This window comes from Oncorhynchus gorbuscha, unplaced genomic scaffold (assembly GCF_021184085.1).
Source record: "Oncorhynchus gorbuscha isolate QuinsamMale2020 ecotype Even-year unplaced genomic scaffold, OgorEven_v1.0 Un_scaffold_2490, whole genome shotgun sequence".
Taxonomy (NCBI): Eukaryota; Metazoa; Chordata; class Actinopteri; order Salmoniformes; family Salmonidae; genus Oncorhynchus; species Oncorhynchus gorbuscha.
In genome coordinates this window covers 16,667-37,500 of record NW_025746988.1, presented here as the reverse complement: position 1 = coordinate 37,500, position 20,834 = coordinate 16,667, and the positions used below count along the sequence as shown (strand labels likewise).

The window sequence follows — 20,834 nt, the reverse complement described above, 5'->3', positions numbered from 1 at the left end:
GAGACGGACATGGGACACAGAGATGGACATGGGACACAGAGATGGACATGGGACACAGAGATGGACATGGGACACGGACATGGGACACGGGACACAGAGATGGACATGGGACACAGAGATGGACATGGGACATGGGACATGGACATGGGACACGGACATGGGACACGGACATGGAGACGGGACAGGGACACAGAGACGGACATGGGACACGGACATGGGACACGGACATGGGACACGGACATGGGACACGGACATGGGACATGGAGACGGACATGGGACACGGACATGGAGACGGACAAGTGACACAGGACACGGGACACGGACATGGGACACAGAGATGGACATGGGACACGGACATGGGACACGGGACACAGAGATGGACATGGGACATGGGACACAGGACACGGTACAGGCCGTTAACACCAAGACCTGTTAATAGTACACGGTAGTAAACATGTTGAATCAATTAAAACATGAAAGACATAACTGACAGTCATGTCATTTTCAGAAAGGCTTTGGTTCATTAAAAAGGACACTGTCACTTAACTTCTGACAAACAAACTTGACTACATTGCCAGGGAACTAGTAGTAGTTTTAGTTAACAGTTAGTAGTAGTAGTTATGTTATGAACCAGAGTAGTCCTGTTAGTCTGTAGTATATGAACCAGAGTAGTCCTGTTAGTCTGTAGTAGTTATGTTATGAACCAGAGTAGTCCTGTTAGTCTATAGTAGTTATGGTATGAACCAGAGTAGTCCTGTTAGTCTGTAGTATATGAACCAGAGTAGTCCAGTTAGTCTGTAGTATATGAACCAGAGTAGTCCTGTTAGTCTACAGTAGTTATGGTATGAACCAGAGTAGTCCTGTTAGTCTACAGTAGTTATGGTATGAACCAGAGTAGTCCTGTTAGTCTATAGTAGTTATGGTATGAACCAGAGTAGTCCTGTTAGTCTGTAGTAGTTATGGTATGAACCAGAGTAGTCCTGTTAGTCTGTAGTATATGAACCAGAGTAGTCCTGTTAGTCTGTAGTAGTTATGGTATGAACCAGAGTAGTCCTGTTAGTCTATAGTAGTTATGGTATGAACCAGAGTAGTCCTGTTAGTCTGTAGTAGTTATGGTATGAACCAGAGTAGTCCTGTTAGTCTGTAGTATATGAACCAGAGTAGTCCTGTTAGTCTATAGTAGTTATGGTATGAACCAGAGTAGTCCTGTTAGTCTGTAGTAGTTATGGTATGAACCAGAGTAGTCCTGTTAGTCTGTAGTAGTTATGGTATGAACCAGAGTAGTCCTGTTAGTCTGTAGTAGTTATGGTATGAACCAGAGTAGTCCTGTTAGTCTGTAGTAGTTATGGTATGAACCAGAGTAGTCCTGTTAGTCTGTAGTATATGAACCAGAGTAGTCCTGTTAGTCTATAGTAGTTATGGTATGAACCAGAGTAGTCCTGTTAGTCTGTAGTAGTTATGGTATGAACCAGAGTAGTCCTGTTAGTCTACAGTAGTTATGGTATGAACCAGAGTAGTCCTGTTAGTCTGTAGTAGTTATGGTATGAACCAGAGTAGTCCAGTTAGTCTGTAGTATATGAACCAGAGTAGTCCTGTTAGTCTGTAGTATATGAACCAGAGTAGTCCTGTTAGTCTGTAGTAGTTATGGTATGAACCAGAGTAGTCCTGTTAGTCTGTAGTAGTTATGGTATGAACCAGAGTAGTCCTGTTAGTCTGTAGTAGTTATGGTATGAACCAGAGTAGTCCTGTTAGTCTGTAGTAGTTATGTTATGAACCAGAGTAGTCCTGTTAGTCTATAGTAGTTATGGTATGAACCAGAGTAGTCCTGTTAGTCTATAGTAGTTATGGTATGAACCAGAGTAGTCCTGTTAGTCTGTAGTATATGAACCAGAGTAGTCCTGTTAGTCTGTAGTATATGAACCAGAGTAGTCCTGTTAGTCTGTAGTAGTTATGGTATGAACCAGAGTAGTCCTGTTAGTCTGTAGTATATGAACCAGAGTAGTCCTGTTAGTCTGTAGTAGTTATGGTATGAACCAGAGTAGTCCTGTTAGTCTGTAGTAGTTATGTTATGAACCAGAGTAGTCCTGTTAGTCTATAGTAGTTATGGTATGAACCAGAGTAGTCCTGTTAGTCTGTAGTAGTTATGGTATGAACCAGAGTAGTCCTGTTAGTCTGTAGTAGTTATGGTATGAACCAGAGTAGTCCTGTTAGTCTACAGTAGTTATGGTATGAACCAGAGTAGTCCTGTTAGTCTGTAGTAGTTATGTTATGAACCAGAGTAGTCCTGTTAGTCTGTAGTATATGAACCAGAGTAGTCCTGTTAGTCTATAGTAGTTATGGTATGAACCAGAGTAGTCCTGTTAGTCTACAGTAGTTATGGTATGAACCAGAGTAGTCCTGTTAGTCTGTAGTAGTTATGGTATGAACCAGAGTAGTCCTGTTAGTCTGTAGTATATGAACCAGAGTAGTCCTGTTAGTCTATAGTAGTTATGGTATGAACCAGAGTAGTCCTGTTAGTCTGTAGTATATGAACCAGAGTAGTCCTGTTAGTCTGTAGTAGTTATGTTATGAACCAGAGTAGTCCTGTTAGTCTGTAGTAGTTATGGTATGAACCAGAGTAGTCCTGTTAGTCTATAGTAGTTATGGTATGAACCAGAGTAGTCCTGTTAGTCTACAGTAGTTATGGTATGAACCAGAGTAGTCCTGTTAGTCTGTAGTATATGAACCAGAGTAGTCCTGTTAGTCTATAGTAGTTATGGTATGAACCAGAGTAGTCCTGTTAGTCTGTAGTATATGAACCAGAGTAGTCCTGTTAGTCTGTAGTAGTTATGTTATGAACCAGAGTAGTCCTGTTAGTCTGTAGTATATGAACCAGAGTAGTCCTGTTAGTCTGTAGTATATGAACCAGAGTAGTCCTGTTAGTCTGTAGTAGTTATGGTATGAACCAGAGTAGTCCTGTTAGTCTATAGTAGTTATGGTATGAACCAGAGTAGTCCTGTTAGTCTGTAGTAGTTATGGTATGAACCAGAGTAGTCCTGTTAGTCTGTAGTATATGAACCAGAGTAGTCCTGTTAGTCTGTAGTATATGAACCAGAGTAGTCCTGTTAGTCTGTAGTAGTTATGGTATGAACCAGAGTAGTCCTGTTAGTCTGTAGTAGTTATGGTATGAACCAGAGTAGTCCTGTTAGTCTGTAGTAGTTATGGTATGAACCAGAGTAGTCCTGTTAGTCTACAGTAGTTATGGTATGAACCAGAGTAGTCCTGTTAGTCTGTAGTAGTTATGGTATGAACCAGAGTAGTCCTGTTAGTCTGTAGTAGTTATGGTATGAACCAGAGTAGTCCTGTTAGTCTGTAGTATATGAACCAGAGTAGTCCTGTTAGTCTGTAGTATATGAACCAGAGTAGTCCTGTTAGTCTAGTAGTTATGGTATGAACCAGAGTAGTCCTGTTAGTCTGTAGTATATGAACCAGAGTAGTCCTGTTAGTCTGTAGTAGTTATGGTATGAACCAGAGTAGTCCTGTTAGTCTGTAGTAGTTATGGTATGAACCAGAGTAGTCCTGTTAGTCTGTAGTAGTTATGGTATGAACCAGAGTAGTCCAGTTAGTCTGTAGTAGTTATGGTATGAACCAGAGTAGTCCTGTTAGTCTGTAGTATATGAACCAGAGTAGTCCTGTTAGTCTGTAGTAGTTATGGTATGAACCAGAGTAGTCCTGTTAGTCTGTAGTAGTTATGGTATGAACCAGAGTAGTCCAGTTAGTCTGTAGTAGTTATGGTATGAACCAGAGTAGTCCTGTTAGTCTGTAGTATATGAACCAGAGTAGTCCTGTTAGTCTGTAGTAGTTATGGTATGAACCAGAGTAGTCCAGTTAGTCTGTAGTATATGAACCAGAGTAGTCCTGTTAGTCTGTAGTAGTTATGGTATGAACCAGAGTAGTCCTGTTAGTCTGTAGTAGTTATGGTATGAACCAGAGTAGTCCTGTTAGTCTGTAGTATATGAACCAGAGTAGTCCTGTTAGTCTGTAGTATATGAACCAGAGTAGTCCTGTTAGTCTGTAGTAGTTATGGTATGAACCAGAGTAGTCCTGTTAGTCTGTAGTATATGAACCAGAGTAGTCCTGTTAGTCTGTAGTAGTTATGGTATGAACCAGAGTAGTCCTGTTAGTCTGTAGTAGTTATGGTATGAACCAGAGTAGTCCTGTTAGTCTGTAGTATATGAACCAGAGTAGTCCTGTTAGTCTGTAGTAGTTATGGTATGAACCAGAGTAGTCCTGTTAGTCTGTAGTATATGAACCAGAGTAGTCCTGTTAGTCTGTAGTATATGAACCAGAGTAGTCCTGTTAGTCTGTAGTAGTTATGGTATGAACCAGAGTAGTCCTGTTAGTCTGTAGTATATGAACCAGAGTAGTCCTGTTAGTCTGTAGTAGTTATGGTATGAACCAGAGTAGTCCTGTTAGTCTGTAGTAGTTTTGGTATGAACCAGAGTAGTCCTGTTAGTCTGTAGTAGTTATGGTATGAACCAGAGTAGTCCTGTTAGTCTGTAGTAGTTATGGTATGAACCAGAGTAGTCCAGTTAGTCTGTAGTAGTTATGGTATGAACCAGAGTAGTCCTGTTAGTCTGTAGTATATGAACCAGAGTAGTCCTGTTAGTCTGTAGTAGTTATGGTATGAACCAGAGTAGTCCAGTTAGTCTGTAGTATATGAACCAGAGTAGTCCTGTTAGTCTGTAGTAGTTATGGTATGAACCAGAGTAGTCCTGTTAGTCTGTAGTAGTTATGGTATGAACCAGAGTAGTCCAGTTAGTCTATAGTATATGAACCAGAGTAGTCCTGTTAGTCTGTAGTAGTTATGATATGAACCAGAGTAGTCCTGTTAGTCTGTAGTAGTTATGGTATGAACCAGAGTAGTCCTGTTAGTCTATAGTAGTTATGGTACGCACCGTATGACCAGAGTAGCGATGTATTGTGTCTCTGAGCTGAGTGCTGCCATCTGTTGGTCAGAGAAAGAAGGTCGAACCCAAAGGTAGGAATACTCTGAGGACACCAGGTCAGACACAGAGGAGATATGACCCTGAGAGGGAGACAGACACAGAGGAGATATGACCCTGAGAGAGAGACAGACAGAGGAGATATGACCCTGAGAGAGAGACAGACACAGAGGAGATATGACCCTGAGAGAGAGACAGACACAGAGGAGATATGACCCTGAGAGAGAGAGAGACAGACACAGAGGAGATATGACCCTGAGAGACAGAGACAGACACAGAGGAGATATGACCCTGAGAGAGAGACAGACACAGAGGAGATATGACCCTGAGAGAGAGACAGACACAGAGGAGATATGACCCTGAGAGAGAGACAAACACAGAGGAGATATGACCCTGAGAGAGAGACAGACACAGAGGAGATATGACCCTGAGAGAGAGACAGACACAGAGGAGATATGACCCTGAGAGAGAGACAGACACAGAGGAGATATGACCCTGAGAGAGAGACAGACACAGAGGAGATATGACCCTGAGAGAGAGACAGACACAGAGGAGATATGACCCTGAGAGAGAGACAGACACAGAGGAGATATGACCCTGAGAGAGAGAGAGACAGACACAGAGGAGATATGACCCTGAGAGAGAGAGAGACAGACACAGAGGAGATATGACCCTGAGAGAGAGACGGACACAGAGGAGATATGACCCTGAGAGAGAGAGAGACAGACACAGAGGAGATATGACCCTGAGAGAGAGACAGACACAGAGGAGATATGACCCTGAGAGGGAGAGAGACAGACACAGAGGAGATATGACCCTGAGAGAGAGACAGACACAGAGGAGATATGACCCTGAGAGAGAGACGGACACAGAGGAGATATGACCCTGAGAGGGAGACAGACACAGAGGAGATATGACCCTGAGAGGGAGACAGACAGCCACAGAGGAGATATGACCCTGAGAGGGAGACAGACAGCCACAGAGGAGATATGGCCCTGAGAGGGAGACAGACAGCCACAGAGGAGATATGGCCCTGAGAGGGAGACAGACAGACACAGAGGAGATATGACCCTGAGAGAGAGACAGACAGAGGAGATATGACCCTGAGAGAGACAGACACAGAGGTGATATGACCCTGAGAGAGACAGACACAGAGGTGATATGACCCTGAGAGAGAGAGAGACACAGAGGAGATATGACCCTGAGAGAGAGAGAGACAGACACAGAGGAGATATGACCCTGAGAGAGAGACAGACACAGAGGAGATATGACCCTGAGAGAGAGACAGACACAGAGGAGATATGACCCTGAGAGAGAGACAGACAGACACAGAGGAGATATGACCCTGAGATAGAGAGAGACAGACACAGAGGAGATATGACCCTGAGAGGGAGACAGACACAGAGGAGATATGACCCTGAGAGAGAGACAGACAGACACAGAGGAGATATGACCCTGAGAGAGAGACAGACACAGAGGAGATATGACCCTGAGAGAGAGACAGACACAGAGGAGATATGACCCTGAGAGAGAGAGAGACAGACAGACACAGAGGAGATATGACCCTGAGAGAGAGAGAGACAGACAGACACAGAGGAGATATGACCCTGAGACAGAGACAGACACAGAGGAGATATGACCCTGAGAGAGAGACAGACACAGAGGAGATATGACCCTGAGAGAGAGACAGACACAGAGGAGATATGACCCTGAGAGAGAGACAGACACAGAGGAGATATGACCCTGAGAGAGAGACAGACACAGAGGAGATATGACCCTGAGAGAGAGACAGACACAGAGGAGATATGACCCTGAGAGAGAGAGAGAGACAGACACAGAGGAGATATGACCCTGAGAGGGAGACAGACAGCCACAGAGGAGATATGGCCCTGAGAGGGAGACAGACAGACACAGAGGAGATATGACCCTGAGAGAGAGACAGACACAGAGGAGATATGACCCTGAGAGAGAGACAGACACAGAGGAGATATGACCCTGAGAGGGAGAGAGACAGAGGAGATATGACCCTGAGAGAGAGACAGACACAGAGGTGATATGGCCCTGAGAGAGAGACAGACACAGAGGAGATATGGCCCTGAGAGAGAGACAGCCACAGAGGAGATATGACCCTGAGAGAGAGACAGACACAGAGGAGATATGACCCTGAGAGAGAGACAGACACAGAGGAGATATGACCCTGAGAGAGAGACAGACAGACACAGAGGAGATATGACCCTGAGAGAGAGACAGACACAGAGGAGATATGGCCCTGAGAGAGAGAGACACAGAGGAGATATGACCCTGAGAGAGAGACAGACACAGAGGAGATATGACCCTGAGAGAGAGAGAGAGAGAGAGGAGATATGACCCTGAGAGAGAGAGAGAGACAGACACAGAGGAGATATGACCCTGAGAGAGAGAGAGAGACAGACACAGAGGAGATATGACCCTGAGAGAGAGAGAGAGACAGACACAGAGGAGATATGACCCTGAGAGAGAGAGAGACACAGAGGAGATATGACCCTGAGAGAGAGAGACAGACACAGAGGAGATATGACCCTGAGAGAGAGACAGACACAGAGGAGATATGACCCTGAGAGAGAGAGAGACACAGAGGAGATATGACCCTGAGAGAGAGAGAGAGACAGACACAGAGGAGATATGACCCTGAGAGAGAGAGAGACACAGAGGAGATATGACCCTGAGAGAGAGACAGACACAGAGGAGATATGACCCTGAGAGAGAGAGAGAGACAGACACAGAGGAGATATGACCCTGAGAGAGAGAGAGAGACAGACACAGAGGAGATATGACCCTGAGAGAGAGAGAGACACAGAGGAGATATGACCCTGAGAGAGAGAGAGACAGACACAGAGGAGATATGGCCCTGAGAGGGAGACAGACAGAGGAGATATGACCCTGAGAGAGAGACAGACACATAGGAGAGATGACCCTGAGAGAGAGACAGACACAGAGGAGATATGACCCTGAGAGGGAGAGAGACAGACACAGAGGTGATATGACCCTGAGACAGACACAGAGGAGATATGACCCTGAGAGAGAGACAGACACAGAGGAGATATGACCCTGAGACAGAGACAGACACAGAGACAGACAGGAGAAGGGTTGAACCCAAAGGTAGGAATACTCTGAGGACACCAGCTCAGACAGAGAAGATATGTGAGTGAGTGAGACAGAAAGCGAGAGAGAGAGAGAGATGGTGACCTCCAGACAGACAGGCTCCACATTCTGCACTGGGCTGTGATATTCTCAAACTGGGAAAGTTGGAAGGCCAGAGGGATGAAGGGATCGTTTTTCAGCGGGTGCGAAGACCGACACAACAGCTGATGCCGCGTTACCTTGGTTACATCCAGTTACCTTGCACGCTGGGGTAGAACCCGTGTGATGAGGTCATAGTTACCTTACACAGGTGTAGAACCCCTCTGATGAGGTCATAGTTACCTTGGGCAGGTGTAGAACCCCTGTGATGAGGTCATAGTTACCTTACACAGGTGTAGAACCCCTCTGATGAGGTCATAGTTACCTTGGGCAGGTGTAGAACCCCTGTGATGAGGTCATAGTTACCTTGCACAGGTGTAGAACCCCTGTGATGAGGTCATAGTTACCTTGCACAGGTGTAGAACCCCTCTGATGAGGTCATAGTTACCTTGCGCAGGAGTAGAACCCCTGTGATGAGGTCATAGTTACCTTGGGCAGGTGTAGAACCCCTGTGATGAGGTCATAGGTACCTTGCGCAGGTGTAGAACCCCTCTGATGAGGTCATAGTTACCTTGCGCAGGAGTAGAACCCCTGTGATGAGGTCATAGTTACCTTGCGCAGGAGTAGAACCCCTGTGATGAGGTCATAGTTACCTTGGGCAGGTGTAGAACCCGTGTGATGAGGTCATAGTTACCTTGCGCAGGTGTAGAACCTCTGATGAGGTCATAGTTACCTTGCGCAGGTGTAGAACCCCTCTGATGAGGTCATAGTTACCTTGCGCAGGTGTAGAACCCCCTCTGATGAGGTCATAGTTACCTTGCGCAGGTGTAGAACCTCTGTGATGAGGTCATAGTTACCTTGCGCAGGTGTAGAACCCCTGTGATGAGGTCATAGTTACCTTGCGCAGGAGTAGAACCCTGTGATGAGGTCATAGTTACCTTGGGCAGGTGTAGAACCCGTGTGATGAGGTCATAGTTACCTTGCGCAGGTGTAGAACCTCTGATGAGGTCATAGTTACCTTGCGCAGGTGTAGAACCCCTCTGATGAGGTCATAGTTACCTTGCGCAGGTGTAGAACCCCCTCTGATGAGGTCATAGTTACCTTGCGCAGGTGTAGAACCTCTGTGATGAGGTCATAGTTACCTTGCGCAGGTGTAGAACCTCTGTGATGAGGTCAGTTACCTTGCGCAGGAGTAGAACCCCTGTGATGAGGTCATAGTTACCTTGCACAGGTGTAGAACCCGTGTGATGAGGTCATAGTTACCTTGCGCAGGTGTAGAACCTCTGATGAGGTCATAGTTACCTTGCGCAGGTGTAGAACCCCTGTGATGAGGTCATAGTTACCTTGCGCAGGAGTAGAACCCCTCTGATGAGGTCATAGTTACCTTGCGCAGGTGTAGAACCCTCTGATGAGGTCATAGTTACCTTGGGCAGGAGTAGAACCCCTGTGATGAGGTCATAGTTACCTTGCGCAGGTGTAGAACCCGTGTGATGTAATCTGGTTGCAGAACATCCTGATCCTGGACTTGTGTTCCGTACACTTCCTGGATCCGCCCCTGCAGATCCCTCACCAGCCAATCGCGTTGCACCGCGTCATCTATACGCTGCTGCAGGTGGATCCTGGGAGAACACAGAGTGGATTATTACTGAGATTACTAAGGACTGGTCTAGAGTCAGTTGTTAAGATAAGGGTGGTTTAGGAGAAGAATTGATAAATCTGATCCTAGACCATTATCTGCTAGACCCAGGGGTGGGCGATGCCAGTCAGGACCCAGGGGCCTGATTGGGGTCCCACCGTCTCTCCATCTGACTAATCAAACTGCATTCTAAACTGAAGATCATGACGAGGTGATTATTGGAGTCATTTATCATGACTGAATGGGGGCAGGTCAGCAGACACAATATACAGGCAGAAATACACAGTGCAACAGCACCACCTGTAGCCTGGGTAACAATCTCTTAACTAACGTTCCCCTCCCTGTGCTCCACTCCCTGTGCTCCACTCCCTGTACTCCACTCCCTGTACTCCACTCCCTGTACTCCACTCCCTGCGCTCCACTCCCTGTGCTCCACTCCACTCCCTGCGCTCCACTCCCTGTGCTCCACTCCACTCCCTGCGCTCCACTCCCTGCACTCCACTCCCTGTACTCCACTCCCTGTACTCCACTCCCTGTACTCCACTCCCTGTACTCCACTCCCTGCACTCCACTCCCTGTGCTCCACTCCACTCCCTGTGCTCCACTCCCTGTACTCCACTCCCTGTACTCCACTCCCTGCGCTCCACTCCTGCGCTCCACTCCCTGCGCTCCACTCCCTGTGCTCCACTCCACTCCCTGCGCTCCACTCCACTCCCTGCGCTCCACTCCCTGCGCTCCACTCCCTGCACTCCACTCCACTCCCTGCGCTCCACTCCCTGCGCTCCGCTCCGCTCCCTGCGCTCCGCTCCGCTCCCTGCGCTCCGCTCCGCTCCCTGCGCCCCGCTCCCTGCGCCCCGCTCCACTCCCTGCGCCCCGCTCCACTCCCTGTGCTCCACTCCCTGCGCTCCACTCCCTGCGCTCCACTCCCTGCGCCCCACTCCCTGCGCCCCGCTCCACTCCCTGCGCCCCGCTCCACTCCCTGCGCCCCACTCCCTGCGCCCCGCTCCACTCCCTGCGCCCCGCTCCACTCCCTGCGCTCCGCTCCACTCCCTGCGCCCCGCTCCACTCCCTGCACTCCACTCCCTGTACTCCACTCCCTGCGCTCCGCTCCACTCCCTGCGCTCCGCTCCACTCCCTGCGCTCCGCTCCACTCCCTGCGCTCCGCTCCACTCCCTGCGCTCCGCTCCACTCCCTGCGCTCCGCTCCACTCCCTGCGCTCCGCTCCACTCCCTGCGCTCCGCTCCACTCCCTGCGCTCCGCTCCACTCCCTGCGCTCCGCTCCACTCCCTGCGCCCCGCTCCACTCCCTGCGCTCCACTCCCTGCGCCCCGCTCCACTCCCTGCGCTCCACTCCACTCCCTGCGCTCCACTCCACTCCCTGTGCTCCACTCCACTCCCTGTGCTCCACTCCCTGTGCTCCACTCCCTGTGCTCCACTCCACTCCCTGTGCTCCACTCCCTGTGCTCCACTCCACTCCCTGTGCTCCACTCCACTCCCTGTGCTCCACTCCACTCCCTGTGCTCCACTCCCTGCGCTCCACTCCCTGTGCTCCACTCCCTGTGCTCCACTCCCTGTACTCCATGTACTTGTTAAACTCAGGTAGTTTGTCCAGGTCTAGCAGGGAGGGGAGAGATGGACACAGAGACAGACAGCCAGGTAGTGTACTTGTTAAACTCAGGTAGTTTGTCCAGGTCTAGCAGGGAGGAGAGAGATGGACACAGAGACAGACAGACAGGTAGTGTACTTGTTAAACTCAGGTAGTTTGTCCAGGTCTAGCAGGGCAGAGTGGGTGGTGAACTTAGACGGGTTGAACTCTGCGATCAGTTCTTCCATCTTACGACCAACACGGTTACCTGCAGGATGACAGGGGGGCATTCATTTAGGATGCTTCTCAAATGGCACCCTACCACTACATCTGACCCCTATTCCCTCTATAGTCCACTACATCTGACCCCTATTCCCTCTAGTCCACTACATCTGACCCCTATTCCCTCTAGTCCACTACATCTGACCCCTATTCCCTGTATAGTGCACTACTTCTGACCCCTATTCCCTCTATAGTCCACTACTTCTGACTCCTATTCCCTCTATAGTCCACTACACCTGACCCCTATATAGTCCACTACATCTGACTCCTATTCCCTCTATAGTCCACTACATCTGACTCCTATTCCCTCTACAGTCCACTACATCTGACTCCTATTCCCTCTATAGTCCACTACATCTGACCCCTATTCCCTCTATAGTCCACTACATCTGACTCCTATTCCCTCTATAGTCCACTACATCTGACTCCTATTCCCTCTATAGTCCACTACATCTGACTCCTATTCCCTCTATAGTCCACTACATCTGACCCCTATTCCCTCTATAGTCCACTACATCTGACCCCTATTCCCTCTATAGTCCACTACTTCTGACCCCTATTCCCTCTATAGTCCACTACTTCTCTATAGTCCACTACTTCTGACCCTATTCCCTCTATAGTCCACTACTTCTGACTCCTATTCCCTCTATAGTCCACTACATCTGACTCCTATTCCCTCTATAGTCCACTACTTCTGACCCCTATTCCCTCTATAGTCCACTACTTCTGACTCCTATTCCGTCTATAGTCCACTACATCTGACTCCTATTCCCTCTATAGTCCACTACATCTGACTCCTATTCCCTCTATAGTCCACTACTTCTGACCCCTATTCCCTCTATAGTCCACTACTTCTGACTCCTATTCCCTCTATAGTCCACTACTTCTGACTCCTATTCCCTCTATAGTCCACTACTTCTGACCCCTATTCCCTCTATAGTCCACTACTTCTGACTCCTATTCCCTCTATAGTCCACTACTTCTGACTCCTATTCCCTCTATAGTCAACTACTTCTGACTCCTATTCCCTCTATAGTCCACTACACCTGACTCCTATTCCCTCTATAGTCCACTACACCTGACTCCTATTCCCTCTATAGTCCTCTACATCTGACCCCTATATAGTCCACTACATCTGACTCCTATTCCCTCTATAGTCCACTACATCTGACCCCTATATAGTCCACTACATCTGACTCCTATTCCCTCTATAGTCCACTACATCTGACTCCTATTCCCTCTATAGTCCACTACACCTGACTCCTATTCCCTCTATAGTCCTCTACATCTGACCCCTATATAGTCCACTACATCTGACTCCTATTCCCTCTATAGTCCTCTACATCTGACCCCTATATAGTCCACTACATCTGACTCCTATTCCCTCTATAGTCCTCTACATCTGACCCCTATATAGTCCACTACTTCTGACCCCTATTCCCTCTATAGTCCACTACATCTGACTCCTATTCCCTGTATAGTCCACTACATCTGACTCCTATTCCCTCTATAGTCCACTACATCTGACTCCTATTCCCTCTATAGTCCACTACATCTGACTCCTATTCCCTCTATAGTCCACTACATCTGACTCCTATTCCCTCTATAGTCCTCTACATCTGACTCCTATTCCCTCTATAGTCCTCTACACCTGACCCCTCTATAGTCCACTACTTCTGACTCCTATTCCCTCTATAGTCCACTACATCTGACTCCTATTCCCTCTATAGTCCACTACATCTGACTCCTATTCCCTCTATAGTCCACTACATCTGACTCCTATTCCCTCTATAGTCCACTACTTCTGACTCCTATTCCCTCTATAGTCCACTACATCTGACCCCTATTCCCTCGAGTGCACTACATCTGACCCCTATTCCCTCTAAAGTGCACTACATCTGACTCCTATTCCCTCGAGTGCACTACATCTGACCCCTATTCCCTCGAGTGCACTACATCTGACCCCTATTCCCTCTAAAGTGCACTACATCTGACCCCTATTCCCTCTATAGTCCACTACATCTGACCCCTATTCCCTCGAGTGCACTACATCTGACCCCTATTCCCTCTAAAGTGCACTACTTCTCTGTATAAAGATATCCCCCTGCCCCCCCCCCTCTCTTACTGTTGAAGCCAGATCCACAGTGTGTGGTGATATCCAGTAGTGCTTCAGGTAGGGCCCCACTCCTCTGGAAACTCTGTATGTAGATATCTCCTTGTCTCTTGGAGAGCTTACTGCCATCTCTGTTGAGGAGGAGAGGAAGGTGTCCGAACACCGGGGGCTTCCAGCCCAGAGCCCTGGAATAACAACAATAACATAACCAGGGGGCTTCCAGCCCAGAGCCCTGGAATAACAACAATAACATAACCAGGGGGCTTCCAGCCCAGAGCCCTGGAATAACAACAATAATATAACCAGGGGGCTTCCAGCCCAGAGCCCTGGAATAACAACAATAACATAACCAGGGGGCTTCCAGCCCAGAGCCCTGGAATAACAACAATAACATAACCAGGGGCTCCCAGCCCAGAGCCCTGGAATAACAACAACAATAACATAACCAGGGGCTTCCAGCCCAGAAACAACAACAATAACATAACCAGGGGGCTTCCAGCCCAGAGCCCTGGAATAACAACAATAACATAACCAGGGGGCTTCCAGCCCAGAGCCCTGGAATAACAACAATAACATAACCAGGGGGCTTCCAGCCCAGAGCCCTGGAATAACAACAATAACATAACCAGGGGGCTTCCAGCCCAGAGCCCTGGAACAACAACAATAACATAACCAGGGGGCTTCCAGCCCAGAGCCCTGGAACAACAACAATAACATAACCAGGGGGCTTCCAGCCCAGAGCCCTGGAACAACAACAATAACATAACCAGGGGCTTCCAGCCCAGAGCCCTGGAATAACAACAATATCATAACCAGGGGCTTCCAGCCCAGAGCCCTGGAATAACAACAATAACATAACCAGGGGGCTTCCAGCCCAGAGCCCTGGAATAACAACAATATCATAACCAGGCGCTCCCAGCCCAGAAACAACAACAATAACATAACCAGGGGGCTTCCAGCCCAGAGCCCTGGAATAACAACAATAACATAACCAGGGGGCTTCCAGCCCAGAGCCCTGGAATAACAACAATAACATAACCAGGGGGCTTCCAGCCCAGAGCCCTGGAATAACAACAATAACATAACCAGGGGGCTTCCAGCCCAGAGCCCTGGAATAACAATAACATAACCAGGGGGCTTCCAGCCCAGAGCCCTGGAATAACAACAATAACATAACCAGGGGGCTTCCAGCCCAGAGCCCTGGAATAACAACAATAACATAACCAGGGGGCTTCCAGCCCAGAGCCCTGGAATAACAACAATAACATAACCAGGGGCTCCCAGCCCAGAGCCCTGGAATAACAACAATAACATAACCAGGGGGCTTCCAGCCCAGAGCCCTGGAATAACAACAATAACATAACCAGGGGGCTTCCAGCCCAGAGCCCTGGAATAACAACAATAACATAACACAAAGCAACCCACCGTTTTGTACTTCGTACATTACATTTTAGTCCATTGCCTCTGATATTCTCATGCTCATAATTGCCATGTTATTCTATTTTGCTCTGTATCTGTACGTGTCCTTGCGTATCTTGAAAAGAGTGAATAAAATGTATTCTGAATATTAGTATTCTACAAATGTGTGTGTGTGTGTACCTGTACAGAGGCAGGTGGTCGTCTACTATGTTAGCCAGGTGTGTGTGTGTGTGTGTGTGTACCTGTACAGAGGCAGGTGGTCGTCTACTATGTTAGCCAGGTGTGTGTGTGTGTGTGTGTGTGTACCTGTACAGAGGCAGGTGGTCGTCTACTATGTTAGCCAGGTGTGTGTGTGTGTGTGTGTGTGTGTACCTGTACAGAGGCAGGTGGTCGTCTACTATGTTAGCCAGGTGTGTGTGTGTGTGTGTGTGTACCTGTACAGAGGCAGGTGGTCGTCTACTATGTTAGCCAGGTGTGTGTGTGTGTGTGTGTGTGTGTGTGTGTGTGTGTGTGTGTGTGTGTGTGTACCTGTACAGAGGCAGGTGGTCGTCTACTATGTTAGCCAGGTGTGTGTGTGTGTGTGTGTGTACCTGTACAGAGGCAGGTGGTCGTCTACTATGTTAGCCAGGTGTGTGTGTGTGTGTGTGTGTGTGTACCTGTACAGAGGCAGGTGGTCGTCTACTATGTTAGCCAGTGTGTGTGTGTGTGTGTGTGTGTGTGTGTGTGTGTGTGTGTGTGTGTGTGTGTGTGTGTGTGTGTGTGTGTGTGTGTGTGTGTGTGTGTGTGTGTGTGTGTGTGTGTGTGTGTGTGTGTGTGTACCTGTACAGAGGCAGGTGGTCGTCTACTATGTTAGCCAGGTGTGTGTGTGTGTGTGTGTACCTGTACAGAGGCAGGTGGTCGTCTACCATGTTAGCCAGGTGTGTGTGTGTGTGTGTGTGTGTGTGTGTGTACCTGTACAGAGGCAGGTGGTCGTCTACTATGTTAGCCAGGTGTGTGTGTGTGTGTGTGTGTGTACCTGTACAGAGGCAGGTGGTCGTCTACTATGTTAGCCAGGTGTGTGTGTGTGTGTACCTGTACAGAGGCAGGTGGTCGTCTACTATGTTAGCCAGGTGTGTGTGTGTGTGTACCTGTACAGAGGCAGGTGGTCGTCTACTATGTTAGCCAGGTGTGTGTGTGTGTGTGTGTACCTGTACAGAGGCAGGTGGTCGTCTACTATGTTAGCCAGGTGTGTGTGTGTGTGTGTGTGTGTGTGTGTGTGTGTGTGTGTGTGTGTGTGTGTGTGTGTGTGTGTGTGTGTGTGTGTGTGTGTGTGTGTGTGTGTGTACCTGTACAGAGGCAGGTGGTCGTCTACTATGTTAGCCAGGTGTGTGTGTGTGTGTGTGTACCTGTACAGAGGCAGGTGGTCGTCTACTATGTTAGCCAGGTGTGTGTGTGTGTGTGTGTGTGTACCTGTACAGAGGCAGGTGGTCGTCTACTATGTTAGCCAGGTGTGTGTGTGTGTGTGTGTGTGTACCTGTACAGAGGCAGGTGGTCGTCTACTATGTTAGCCAGGTGTGTGTGTGTGTGTGTGTGTGTGTGTGTGTGTGTGTGTGTGTGTGTGTACCTGTACAGAGGCAGGTGGTCGTCTACTATGTTAGCCAGGTGTGTGTGTGTGTGTGTACCTGTACAGAGGCAGGTGGTCGTCTACTATGTTAGCCAGGTGTGTGTGTACCTGTACAGAGGCAGGTGGTCGTCTACTATGTTAGCCAGGTGTGTGTGTGTGTGTGTACCTGTACAGGGGCAGGTGGTCGTCTACTATGTTAGCCAGGTGTGTGTGTACCTGTACAGAGGCAGGTGGTCGTCTACTATGTTAGCCAGGTGTGTGTGTGTGTGTGTGTGTGTGTGTGTGTGTGTGTGTGTGTGTGTGTGTGTGTGTGTGTGTGTGTGTGTGTGTGTGTGTGTGTGTGTGTGTGTGTACCTGTACAGCAGCAGGTGGTCGTCTACTATGTTAGCCAGGTGTGTGTGTGTGTGTGTGTGTGTGTGTGCCTGTACAGCAGCAGGTGGTCATCTACTATGTTAGCCAGGTGTGTGTGTGTGTGTGTGTACCTGTACAGAGGCAGGTGGTCGTCTACTATGTTAGCCAGGTGTGTGTGTGTGTGTGTGTGTGTGTGTGTGTGTGTGTGTGTGTGTGTGTGTGTGGTGTGTGTGTGTGTGTGTGTGTACCTGTACAGAGGCAGGTGGTCGTCTACTATGTTAGCCAGGTGTGTGTGTGTGTGTGTGTGTGTGTACCTGTACAGAGGCAGGTGGTCGTCTACTATGTTAGCCAGGTGTGTGTGTGTGTGTGTGTGTGTACCTGTACAGAGGCAGGTGGTCGTCTACTATGTTAGCCAGGTGTGTGTGTGTGTGTGTGTGTGTGTGTGTGTGTGTGTGTGTGTGTGTGTGTGTGTGTGTGTACCTGTACAGAGGCAGGTGGTCGTCTACTATGTTAGCCAGGTGTGTGTGTGTGTGTGTGTGTGTGTACCTGTACAGAGGCAGGTGGTCGTCTACTATGTTAGCCAGGTGTGTGTGTGTGTGTGTGTACCTGTACAGAGGCAGGTGGTCGTCTACTATGTTAGCCAGGTGTGTGTGTGTGTGTGTGTGTGTGTGTGTGTGTGTGTGTGTGTGTGTGTGTGTGTGTGTGTGTGTGTGTGTGTGTGTACCTGTACAGAGGCAGGTGGTCGTCTACTATGTTAGCCAGGTGTGTGTGTGTGTGTGTGTACCTGTACAGAGGCAGGTGGTCGTCTACTATGTTAGCCAGGTGTGTGTGTGTGTGTGTGTGTGTGTACCTGTACAGAGGCAGGTGGTCGTCTACTATGTTAGCCAGGTGTGTGTGTGTGTGTGTGTGTGTGTGTGTGTGTGTGTGTGTGTGTGTGTGTGTGTGTGTGTGTGTACCTGTACAGAGGCAGGTGGTCGTCTACTATGTTAGCCAGGTGTGTGTGTGTGTGTGTACCTGTACAGAGGCAGGTGGTCGTCTACTATGTTAGCCAGGTGTGTGTGTACCTGTACAGAGGCAGGTGGTCGTCTACTATGTTAGCCAGGTGTGTGTGTGTGTGTGTACCTGTACAGAGGCAGGTGGTCGTCTACTATGTTAGCCAGGTGTGTGTGTACCTGTACAGAGGCAGGTGGTCGTCTACTATGTTAGCCAGGTGTGTGTGTGTGTGTGTGTGTGTGTGTGTGTGTGTGTGTGTGTGTGTGTGTGTGTGTGTGTGTGTGTGTGTGTGTGTGTGTGTGTGTGTGTGTGTACCTGTACAGCAGCAGGTGGTCGTCTACTATGTTAGCCAGGTGTGTGTGTGTGTGTGTGTGCCTGTACAGCAGCAGGTGGTCATCTACTATGTTAGCCAGGTGTGTGTGTGTGTGTGTGTGTGTGTGTGTGTGTGTGTGTGTGTGTGTGTGTGTGTGTGTGTGTGTGTGTGTGTGTGTGTGTGTGTGTGTGTGTGTGTGTGTGTGTGTACCTGTACAGCAGCAGGTGGTCGTCTACTATGTTAGCCAGGTGTGTGTGTGTGTGTGTGTGTGTGTGTGTGTGTGTGTGTGTGTACCTGTACAGCAGCAGGTGTGTGTGTGTACCTGTACAGCAGCAGGTGTGTGTGTGTGTGTGTGTACCTGTAGAGCAGCAGGTGTGTGTGTGTACCTGTAGAGCAGCAGGTGTGTGTGTGTGTACCTGTAGAGCAGCAGGTGTTTGGAGGTAGAGATGAGCCACTCTGATCCTCTCAGGACGTGGCTGACCTTCATCAGGTGGTCATCTACTACGTTAGCCAGGTGATAGGTGGGGAAACCATCAGCTTTCAACACGACAGGGTCTCCTTCAACCTGGAGCAGAAACTATTCACACTCTTGACTTTTTCCCCACATTTTGTTGTGTTACAGCCTGAATTCAAAATTAAAATGGATATTTATGTCCGTCACTGGCCAACACACAACATCCCATAATGTCAAAGTGGAATTCTGTTATTCTAATTTTTTTTTAACAATTTTGTTTATTTTTATGAAAAGCTGAAATGTCTTGAGTCAGTTAAGTGTTCAACCCCTTTGTTACGACAAGTCTAAATCAGTTCAGGAGTAAAAATGTGCTTAACAAGTCACATAATAATTTGCATGGACTCATTCTGTGTTCAATAATAGTGTTTAACATGATTTTTGAATGACTACCTCATCTCTGTTCCCCACACCTACAATTATCTGTATTTCAGTGAATTTCAAAACACAGATTCAACCAAAGACCAGGGAGGTTTTCCAATGCCTTGCAAAGAAGGGCCCCTATTGGTAGATGGGTAAAACAAAAATTAAAAAGCAGATTGAATATCCCTTTGGGAAGAGGAAGGGGTAGATGTTCTCTATCCATCTACTACATTTTCCAGGTGGGGAACCATCAGATTAATACGAGGTCTCCTTTAACTTGGGATGGGAGGCGGACTTTCAATTATATGTGTTTTGAAATAAGAAAAGCACTTGCAAATCTGAGGTTACTTGTTGCCGGGGCGTCGGAAATGTAAAAACATTTAAAAATGTCACACTGCTTGCCGGTACAGCTTGTGTTTATCTATCTCACATATCTGCAGGTTTACCTGGGCCACCTCATGACGGTTCCAGCCAAAGACCAGGTCGTTGAAGGGTTCTACTCCAGACTCCAGACGGAACCTGATCACATGGGGACCTTCTGATCCAGCTTCTCTTCTAGCTGGTCTGGGCGGAGGTGTCTGCACCTGTTGTCATACCTGCAGTAGAGGAATGTTCAGTAACGTGTGAGTGAGTATTTGTCTATTTAAACATGTTATTAGACAGACAATAGATAGTCAGGTAGCTGGCTCATCCATGTTATTGGGGCCCCCGAGGAGGCACAGCGGGTCGAAGGCCATGCATCTCAGTGCTAGAGGCGTCACTACAGACCCTGGTTCGATTCCAGGCTGTATCACAACCCGGCCGTGATTGGGAGTTCCATAGGGCGGGGCCGCACTTGCCTAGTTAAATAAAAGTTCAATCAAATAAATAAAAAGTATGTGTGTGTGTGTGTGTGTGTGTGTGTGTGTGTGTGTGTGTGTGTGTGTGTGTGTGTGTGTGTGTGTGTGTGTGTGTGTGTAGTCAAATCACCGCGGTGTCTGTCCACTGCGTAGGGCCTCTCTCTTCAGTAATTCTAGTCTCTGCTGGCTGCAGAAGCAGTGGTAGGCCTTCCCTGTCTGGACCAGGGAGTCAGCAGCCTGGCTGTACAGGGACAGCCTCTGGGACTGGAGGTAGGGACCGTACTGGCCTCCTCCACGGGGACCCTCGTCTGGGGGGATACCTGGGGAGGGTAGGATGGAGACGGACGGTATCCACGTTAGCCCCCATTATTACATGGGCAAAAATGCAATTATGTCTGGTCGGAGTCCACAGCGTGTTCTAGAATGTAAACAATGCTGTGGAACTGAATGTCTAGAATCTGAATTAGATTCCAAATACTTGGAATGTGTTGGAACGCTCACGGGTTCTAACGTCTGTTGTAAAAGTTGGCCAAACTCCTTAATATCTAAATATGTCTCTGTTCCTACCAGACCCCCCCAGCATGAACTCTATAGACTCAGCCACTCCCTGCACCAGTCTGTCC

General features: G+C 48.4%; 1 pseudogene; it reads right to left on the bottom strand.

Moving 5' to 3' along the window:
• Positions 1-20,571, bottom strand: part of LOC124025860 — a 24,552-nt pseudogene extending 3,981 nt beyond the window's left edge.
• Positions 20,572-20,834: the final 263 nt, after the last annotated feature.